Source organism: Zonotrichia leucophrys, chromosome 27 (genome assembly GCF_028769735.1).
Source record: "Zonotrichia leucophrys gambelii isolate GWCS_2022_RI chromosome 27, RI_Zleu_2.0, whole genome shotgun sequence".
In the NCBI taxonomy this organism is placed as follows: domain Eukaryota; kingdom Metazoa; phylum Chordata; class Aves; order Passeriformes; family Passerellidae; genus Zonotrichia; species Zonotrichia leucophrys.
In genome coordinates this window covers 2,415,149-2,424,128 of record NC_088196.1, presented here as the reverse complement: position 1 = coordinate 2,424,128, position 8,980 = coordinate 2,415,149, and the positions used below count along the sequence as shown (strand labels likewise).

The following is an 8,980-nucleotide window of genomic DNA, read 5'->3' as shown; positions in this document are numbered from 1 at the left end:
CTGCCCAACTAAGGACCCTGCAGCTGCAGCTCGTTTGGAGCAACTCAGACCCACACAGATCTTACAATACAACATATATTCAGGCCCCCACACGTGTGGTCATCAGACGTGATGCTGTTCTTTCTGGAGAGCCAGAATGGGCATAAGCAAAGGGGAGCAGAAGAGGAACCAGCACTGTGGCTCCACTCTGCCAGTGGGATGTCAGGAATTAATTCTAGATGTTGTTTGGTTTTTGCATGTTGGTTTTGCCTTGATTTCTCAACTCTCTTTCTGTCAAAACACACATTTTCTAACTCCACTCTTTTGTTCCTCTCCCCCACAGCAGTGAGGGGGACTGAGTGAGCAGCTGTGTGGGGCTGAGCTGCGTGATGGGGACAGGGGGAGGAGGTGCCCACAGCCTTGTCCTTGAATGTCCTCAAGAATGGAACTTACAGACTCTCAGGTATTTCAACTCAGTGCCAGATCCCCCTCAACATTTTCTTCTCCATGCAAAATCAACCCAAATCTCCAAGGCTCTCCTTATATGTCAGCTGTTCCCTGCTGTGTGTTCATGGCCCTTCACTGCATTTGTTCCCTTCTGTGCATGTCCTTCCCAGGCTTGGGAGCCCAGCAGGGACACATTGGTCCCCAGTCCCAGCAGTGCTGAGCTGAAGAGGATTCCTCCCCAGTGAGCAGGGAGTCAGGACAACAGGCCAGGAGGCTGCATGGACAAATGAGGCTGGGAAAATGTGGGCCCAGTGCTGAATGGGATGGGGAACAGGTGACAGAGGATATGGGACAGGGCTGAGGTCCTGAATGCTTTATTCACCTCGGGCTTCAGCAGCCAGATCAGCCTTCAGGAATTTCATTTCCCACAGCCCTGGAGGAGAGGCCAGGAGGAGGAATATGTACCCTTGCACAATCCATGTCTCACTGGAACAAGGCCATAATGACAGGATTTGTGCAGAAGGTTTCCAGAGAAGTCAGTGCTGGGAGCTCAAGTGAATGAAGAATGCACAACATCCACTCTCTCCTCACCCACCAAGAGTCTTTGTCTCATTGTAGAATGCTGTCAATGTGGCTAAGCCAAATTCCCACTTCTCAAACCATGCTGACTGTCCCTGAGAAAAAAGGGCTGAGAGCCAAGGCAAGACACAGAGGAGAAGTGAGTCCATGCTGGACAGGAGCCCTGGCAAGGTGCACTAACCCTGCACTTGCCCTAACTGCAACCTCTGCAGCTCCCAGCACAGACCCTCCTGCACCATCAATGGTATCAGCCCTTCTAGCAGCCCTCCCTCCAGTGCCTTTTAGTGCCATCCACCCAGAGGGAGGTTTCCTGCACCTGCCATTGCCTGACAAGAGCCCTGGGCAGCAGCTGCCAGAAAGCACTGCTGAGACATCTGTCTTCCCCATCTGCTGGTTTTTGGTTCACTCTGCTGCAGAGCTGCTCCAGGGTGGTTCTTGCTCCACAGTAATATGTTGCTGCATCACCTGGCTCTGCTGCCAGGAGCTGCAGTGTGTAACTATTTTGGGAGTTGTCCCTTCTTGCCTTAAAGTGATCTTGGAAACCTTCTCCGTAGGAATATCTGTCCGTGCAAATCCATTCCAGAGAGCCCCGTGGGCCCTGACGGTACCAGTACATGAAGTAGCTGCCCATACGATCTCCCTTCATGCTGCACTCAAAGGTGAATTCATCTCCCTCTCGCACGGTCACTTCCCTGGGCTGCTGCTCCAAGGCCACCTGGCCAGTGACTGCTGCAGAGAGCAAGAACGAGCCACAGTCACTGCAAGATGCAGCAAAGGTCACGGCAATGCTGGTGGGGCTTTGGACTGGAACAAGACCTGTGGGAGGACAAAATCCTCCTCTTGGAAGCCAGCTGATGGGAAGAACTGCAAGGCTCACAAAGAAAGGAGACACCACATTTCCCTCCATCCTTTACCCAGTCTGACAGGAAGCTTTTTACAATTTTCTTCAAAGAGGCAGGAAGGATTTATTTTGCCACAATGTGGCAATAAATCCCTTTGTCCTTGCCAAGAGAGGATGGTGAGGCACCCACAGTCCTGTCCCTGAAGCTGCTCTGGGTGAGCAGAGCAAAGCCAAAGGGCTGTCGCAGGCAGTGGGGCTGTGCCCTGTGCTGCCACGGCCCAGCTGCTCTGTGCCAGAGGGGCCGCAGTGCCCCAGGAGCAGTGTCCAGTGCCAGGGCCAAGCGCTGGGCCCCGAGATCTGAGTGCAGCAGGGAGGTGCCCTGCGTGTGCCCAGGCTGCAGAGCAGGCAGCTGGCACGCAGGTGCCCAGCTCAGAGGCACCAGAGGAGCGGGGCTGCTCTCCCCGTGCTCCACAGGCATGGCTGGGCAGCTGGAGCCGGGGCACAGCTGCGGCTGCAAGCGCTCAGCACAGCTGCCCAGAGCCCTGCAGAGCCCAGGGCCACGCTCAGCTCCTGGGGCCAGCAGCCCTTGCCTGCACTTACCTACAATGGGCAAGAAGCCCATGCACAGGGCACTCCACATGGCCAGGCCCACTCTCAGTGGCCTCTCTGCAGCTTCTCTGCGCCTGCACAACAGCTCTGCCCACACCTGCCCTGCCTGGGCCTCTGGCACTGCTCTCAGGCCCAGGCCCTGCTGGTCCCTCCCCTCTGCCTGTGACAGCACTGAGGGGGAGAGGTGGGGCACCAGGAGCACAGCTTGAAGCTCTTGCTGCCCTCCGGGGTGTCTCTCACCCTGCGTAGCCCCCATCTTTTTGTGAAACCATCTCCATATTCAGGCTTTGTGTGATAATGTGAAAGAGCCTCAGGCTTGATTTGCAGTGGCTCAGTGGGAAGAGTAAATAGGGAAATTCCATTCCGAAACCCCAACAGCCTCATTTGGCATCCAGTGTGGGGCATGAACGGTTGAGATAAGAACAGATCTGCCCCGAGTGGGCTGCAGACCAATCTGACCTCAGCATTAGTTGTATCAGGTACGGAGCCACTGGTGCCAATGCTGCTGGGGCTGTTCCTGTGGCTGTGGGACCTAACCCTGTGGATGTTCCCATATGAGCTTCCCATGATGATATTGTGCAGGGCTGTGGGGACTGAGAAGGGGACTGGGGAGAGGACAGAAACACTCAGCCTCTGAAGGTGGCTCCTGTCAAGTGTTAGAGAAAGATATTGACTCAAGGATGATCTAGTAGAGGTCCCAGGCAGTTGAAATTCCATGGCCAGAGACTCTATTCATCACCAATGTAAAACTGTGTTTGCACAATGCCTATTAGAGGTGCCTACTCAATAAGTGCTGGTGTGTCTCTAATCCAGACATGTCGCAAGGTAAAATGGCTGAGAGCCAAGGAGAGGTGCAGAAAAGAAATGAGACCATGCAGGACAGCAGCCCTGGCAACGTGCACTAACCCTGCATTTCCCCAAACTGCAGCCTCTGCAGCTCCCAGCACAGATATTCCTGCACCACCACTGGCACCAGCCCTTCCAGCAGCCTTCCCTCCAGTGCCGTTTAGTGCCACCCAGCCAGAGGGAGGTTTTCTGCACCTGCCATTGCCTGACAAGAGCCCTGGGCAGCAGCTGCCAGAAAGAAACGCTGTGAGATCTGTCTTCCCCATCTGGTGGTTTTTGGTTCACTCTGCTGCGGACCTGCTCCAGGGTGGGTCTGCTCCACAGTAATACGTTGCTGCATCGCCTGGCTCTGCTGCCAGAAGCTGCAGTGTGGTCCGGGAACTGTCCCAACTTCCCTTAAAGTGATCTTGAAAACCTTCTCCATAGGTATCTGCACCGTCTCGGTAAATCCATTGCAGAGAGCCCCATGGGCCCTGACGATACCAGTACATGTTGTAGTCGTCCATATCACCTCCCTTCATGCTGCACTGAAAGGTGAATTCATCGCCCTCTTGCACGGTCACTTCCCTGGGCTGCTGCTCCAAGACCACCTGGCCAGTGACTGCTGCAGAGAGCAAGAACGAGCCACAGTCACTGCAAGATGCAACAAAGGACAGGGCAATGCTGGTGGGGCTTTGGACTGGCACTGGACCTGTGGCAGGACAAATCCTCCTCTTGGAAGCCAGCTGACACAGATGGGCAGAGCTGGTGGCAGCTCGCAAGGCTCACAAGGCAGGAGAGAACACATTTCCCTACATCGTTTCCCCAGTCCGTCAGGAAGAATTTTTTCATTTTCCCTAAAGAAGCAGGAAGGATTCACACAATGGGGCAATAAATCCCTTTGTCCTTGCCAAGACAGGATGGTGAGGCACCCACTGTCCTGTCCCTGAAGCTGCTCTGGGTGAGCAGAGCAAAGCCAAAGGGCTGTCGCAGGCAGTGGGGCTGTGCCCTGTGCTGCCATGGCCCAGCTGCTCTGTGCCAGAGGGGCCGCAGTGCCCCAGGAGCAGTGTCCAGTGCCAGGGCCAAGCGCTGGGCCCCGAGATCTGAGTGCAGCAGGGAGGTGCCCTGCGTGTGCCCAGGCTGCAGAGCAGGCAGCTGGCACGCAGGTGCCCAGCTCAGAGGCACCAGAGGAGCAGGGCTGCTCTCCCCGTGCTCCACAGGCATGGCTGGGCAGCTGGAGCCGGGGCACAGCTGCGGCTGCAAGCGCTCAGCACAGCTGCCCAGAGCCCTGCAGAGCCCAGGGCCACGCTCAGCTCCTGGGGCCAGCAGCCCTTGCCTGCACTTACCTACAATGGGCAAGAAGCCCACACACAGGGCACTCCACATGGCCAGGCCCGCTCTCAGTGGCCTCTCTGCAGCTTCTCTGCGCCTGCACAACAGCTCTGCCCACACCTGCCCTGCCTGGGCCTCTGGCACTGCTCTCAGGCCCAGGCCCTGCTGGTCCCTCCCTCTGCCTGTGACAGCACTGAGGGGGAGAGGTGGGGCACCAGGAGCACAGCTTGAAGCTCTTGCTGCCCTCCTGGCTGCCTCTCACCCTGCGTGGTCCCCATCTTTCTGTGAAGCCCTCTCCATATTCTCACTTTGTGTGATCCTGTGAAAGAGCCTCAGGCTTGATTTGGAGTGGCTCAGTGGGAACACTAAATTGGGAAATTCTATTCCGAAACCCCAACAGCCTCATTTGGCATCCAGTGTGGGGCATGAACGATAAGAACAGATCTGCCCCGAGTGGGCTGCAGACCAATCTGATCTCAGCATTAGCTGTATCAGGTATAGAGCCACTGGTGCCAATGCTGCTGGGGCTGTTCCTGTGGCTGTGGGACCTAACCCTGTGGATGTTCTCATATGAGCATCCCATGATGATATTTTGCAGGGCTGTGGGCACTGGGAAGGGGCCTGGGGAGAGGACAAGGTGACTCCTGTCAAGTGTTAGGGAAAGATATTGTCCCAAACATGATCTAGTAGAGCCCCCAGCCAGGTGGAACTCCATGGCCAGAGACTATTTGTCATCAAAATAAAACAGTGTGTGAGCAGTGCCTCTTAGAGGTCTCCATATAATGAAGGCTGGCGTGTCTCTACTCTGCCTCCTTGCAGTTTATGTTTCAATACAGCTCACAAGAGAGGAATTTCTGTGATTCTGGGAGGCTTTGGCTGAGCCAGGAATCAACTAAGGCCCTCCCTACAGAAATCCCAGATTTGACATCTATTTTCAGTGTCGTGCTTTGGAAAGACAGACATTTCCAGGAGCTTTGCGCTCCACAGTCATGAATAGATTTGGAGGGGGAAGATCAGGTTCCTTTTACTTTAGTTCAGACCATATCTGCTGACTGAAATATAAGGCAAAGAGAGAACAAGAGCTTGCCTTACAGTCAGGTAATTAACCATACACTTTTTGAGTTTCTGTTTGTGTTAGATCTAATTTTGTCAGGAAGTTTATAGAATGTTGTGGCACATAAGAGATACGTCAGATTATAACTAGCAGATGGAGTAATATGATTATTACATTGCATTTTCAATGTGGCATAAGAAAACTGGAGGTCTCAGTGGTACCAAAACGTGCTTAGTGTTGCCCATTCTCATTGTGTTCATCACTGTGTTTTCCAAGGGAACCTCTTGGAGAAAGCTTTATTCTTTCAGCATGCTTTTAATGTTGTCTTCCACTGGAGAGAGCTCTCAGCATTTTGACTTGAGCGGCAGGACAGTTGTCAACTACCATGCTGCATATTAGAGAATCAAGGCTTTACTTTATTCTGGCAAGGAGGTGCCAGTGAAATAATTTCATCCACACATTGCTCAGGTTGTGCAGAGAAAATCCTTCCATCCCACAATGTTTTTGCTGGAGTTTTCTTGTGCTTCCCCAGTCAAAACCCAGGGAAATTCATTGGTTCAATGCTCATTGCTGCAAAGTTCCACAGTTTGTAGTATTTGATATTTTATTGATCACTACACCTTTCATGTTATTTTGGTTCCCAGTCTTGGTTCTCTCATCAACCTTTTCCCAGACCAGGTGTCTCTGACCATGCCAGGGCTGGTGTTTGCAGCTGATGTTCATTAATGGTCGTTATCTTTTGTGTATCTTCTGTGCTGCTCCCAGTCTGCTGAGATATTTTAAATGTCTGCTGAATTTTCTTTATATACTTCTAGTCAGGGGTTTTGTTCACCTTAGCCCAAGGGAACAGGAACTGAAGTTTCTTTTCAAAGGACTTCTCAGCACTCCAGGCCTGAGGGTGTGAGCTGAGCAAGCTCAGTGCATCAGCCCTTGCTGTGTCCTGGGCAAAGGCTCTCTTGAGGGCTGCAGGAGCTCAGGCAGGGGGAGCAAAGCCTTATCTCCCCTTCAGGATGTGGTTACCTTGTGTTTGCAAAAGCAGGGGAGGGTTAATGCTGCCTGGTGTGACTGAGTCAGAAATGGTGACCACAGCATCCTGCCTGTAGCCTGTGAGAGGGGCATGAGCTGGGGAAGGTGTGGGCTGGGCTCTGTTAGGCAAGAGCCAAGTTTCTATGGAAACTATCACTCCATCAAATCACCCCAAATGATTTTCTGGTGGCCCTTCCTCCTGTCCCTGAGTGCAAAACAACAGCAGGGTTTCTTCCCTGCTGACAGGAGCATTTTCCTCCCTTGTGCCTTCAGCAAGGACTCTCCTCACTGAGGCTCCTGAATGTGCCAGAGACATTTCCCTGCACAAAGTCTGCAAAAGACAAATTCTGCCAACAGGAAATCTACAATATCAAAGCTGTGCTTCTGATCCCAATTTACAGCCTTTAGGCCAGTTGGATTTCATCAATTCCATCTCAGTTTCAGAAGGAAAAGCACAGAAAACCCACAACATTTTGTGCTCGCACAAGTTTATTTTTGTCACTATTACAGGAACCTAAAATGCACTTGCAATAAATTTGACAGAAGAAATACAGGCTTAATCAAGAAATGAACATTATCTAGTTGAACGAAATCACTTCAGATTCTACACAGCTCTTCTTATCAGCAATACACACTTTTGGATATTTAAATTATCTAAAACCCCAAGCTGCTGGGCTGGAATTCCCCCAGCAGTGCTACTCCAGTTCCACAGGGAGTAACACAACATGCCTGGGAAAGGTGCTTTTCAAAGGCCATCTATTTGCAGTGGGCACTGGAGTTTTCAAAGCTACTGAAGCAGGCTGGACACTGGTGTGCAAATGCCAGAAGAGTGGGGGGATCTGCTTAGCAGGAGGATGAGGATAAATCCACTCTCCTCAGTGTTCAGAGGAGAGGAAACAGCAAAAGCACCTAAAACTCTTCAGTGTAAATCAGCTGGCCAGCAGGAGTGCAGAGTGTTGCGTGTCTTCAGGGGAAGGTGCTGCCTCGTGTCCTGGCTGGTCTCTGTCAGCAGCTCTGGCCCTGCTTGTTCAGCCCCCTTGTGCTGCTGGTTCACGTTCTTTCCTGCTCTTCTTTGGGTTCATTCCCCAGGTCTGGAAGAGCAAAGGGAGGTTTAAAGTACATTTAATGAAATTGGGCCTCTGAACCAGTGTTTGAGAGCTGTGAGCTCCCTTACCTCAGAAAAGAAACAACTTGATGCTCATGAGGGTATTGAAGGCGATGCTCTTTGCCAGCAGGACTCTCAAACCCAGCACAGCCATGGACAGCATGTTCACTCTCTGCCCTCCAGCATCTGCTCAGTGGCCAGAAAAGAGGGGAGACATCATGGTCTGGGTTTTGGTGCTGTGATCTTGGCAGAAAGTGGAAAATCCACAGGTGAGAATTTCATGTAAAGGAAGAGCAGCAAAGAACAGCTATGAGAGAATATGGCAACAACAGGGGAGCAACCTTGGAACAGCAACCTTGGAACGGCAGCCTGTGTCTGGTGAATGTGTTGTGTTCTGAGTCCTCTGCCCTGCAGAAAATACATTTCCATGCCTTTATCCCCCAGAGAGCAATGTAACTTCACATCCTGTTTGGGTAACTCACCTTGTGCTGAGATGTTTGTGCTGTTGCAAACACTCTCACTGGCCCCTAACTCTGTTCTGGTTCTGTTTGCTTCCCCAAATCCTGTTATTGGTTCTTCAGCCTCCTCTTCTGTGGCATGATAAAGAAAAGGCACTTTAAACTCTATACACCATTTATACAGGATAATAAAAAAATGTTTAGTTGTCATTTCTCATAGAAAATCAGAGGAACATACTGACTGCGCCTCAGCAGGTCTGGAGTAATTCTGACATTAATATGAGGAGACGAGTGCTCCATGCAGTTGCAGAAGACAGAAAAATTCCTGCATTGTTTTGTTTTACTATTTGAATGACATTGAGGACTAAAAGAGTAAACATGCCAAATATAACAATTAATTTAATTAATAAACCCTCACAACACACCCCATCTTTAACTTTGTGTTAATATTGAAAGGGCTGTTTCAGACTGTTCTGCAGGAGGTTTCCTGCTATAGGCTCGAATAATCTGTCATAAGAAAATTCCCATTTTAAAGAAATAGATTGTGTCTTTCTTCTTCTCCCCAGAAATGTACCCAAAATATTTAAGCAGTTGAAAAACCATTTCTTTTAAATGCTTTGAAACATCCTTCCCTGCTCTCCCTGCTGAAATCCCAAATGTCTTTCTTATTTCTGCTGGCTGCCCAGGGCAGTGCTGCCCAGAAGGAGAACACCAGGCCCCACAGG

The 8,980-nt window shown here is 51.3% G+C and overlaps 1 protein-coding gene and 1 long non-coding RNA gene across 2 annotated transcripts in view; both read right to left on the bottom strand.

Annotated features, from left to right (window-relative positions):
* LOC135458564 (M1-specific T cell receptor alpha chain-like) overlaps positions 1-8,980 on the bottom strand; it is a 208,892-nt gene that overhangs the window by 121,517 nt on the left and 78,395 nt on the right. The window lies entirely within an intron of this gene.
* LOC135458471 (uncharacterized) lies at positions 7,553-8,310 on the bottom strand. Its single transcript, XR_010442899.1, has 3 exons — positions 8,280-8,310; positions 7,867-7,983; positions 7,553-7,783 (listed from the first exon to the last, which is right to left on the bottom strand). It is a non-coding gene; the product is annotated as an uncharacterized LOC135458471 (long non-coding RNA).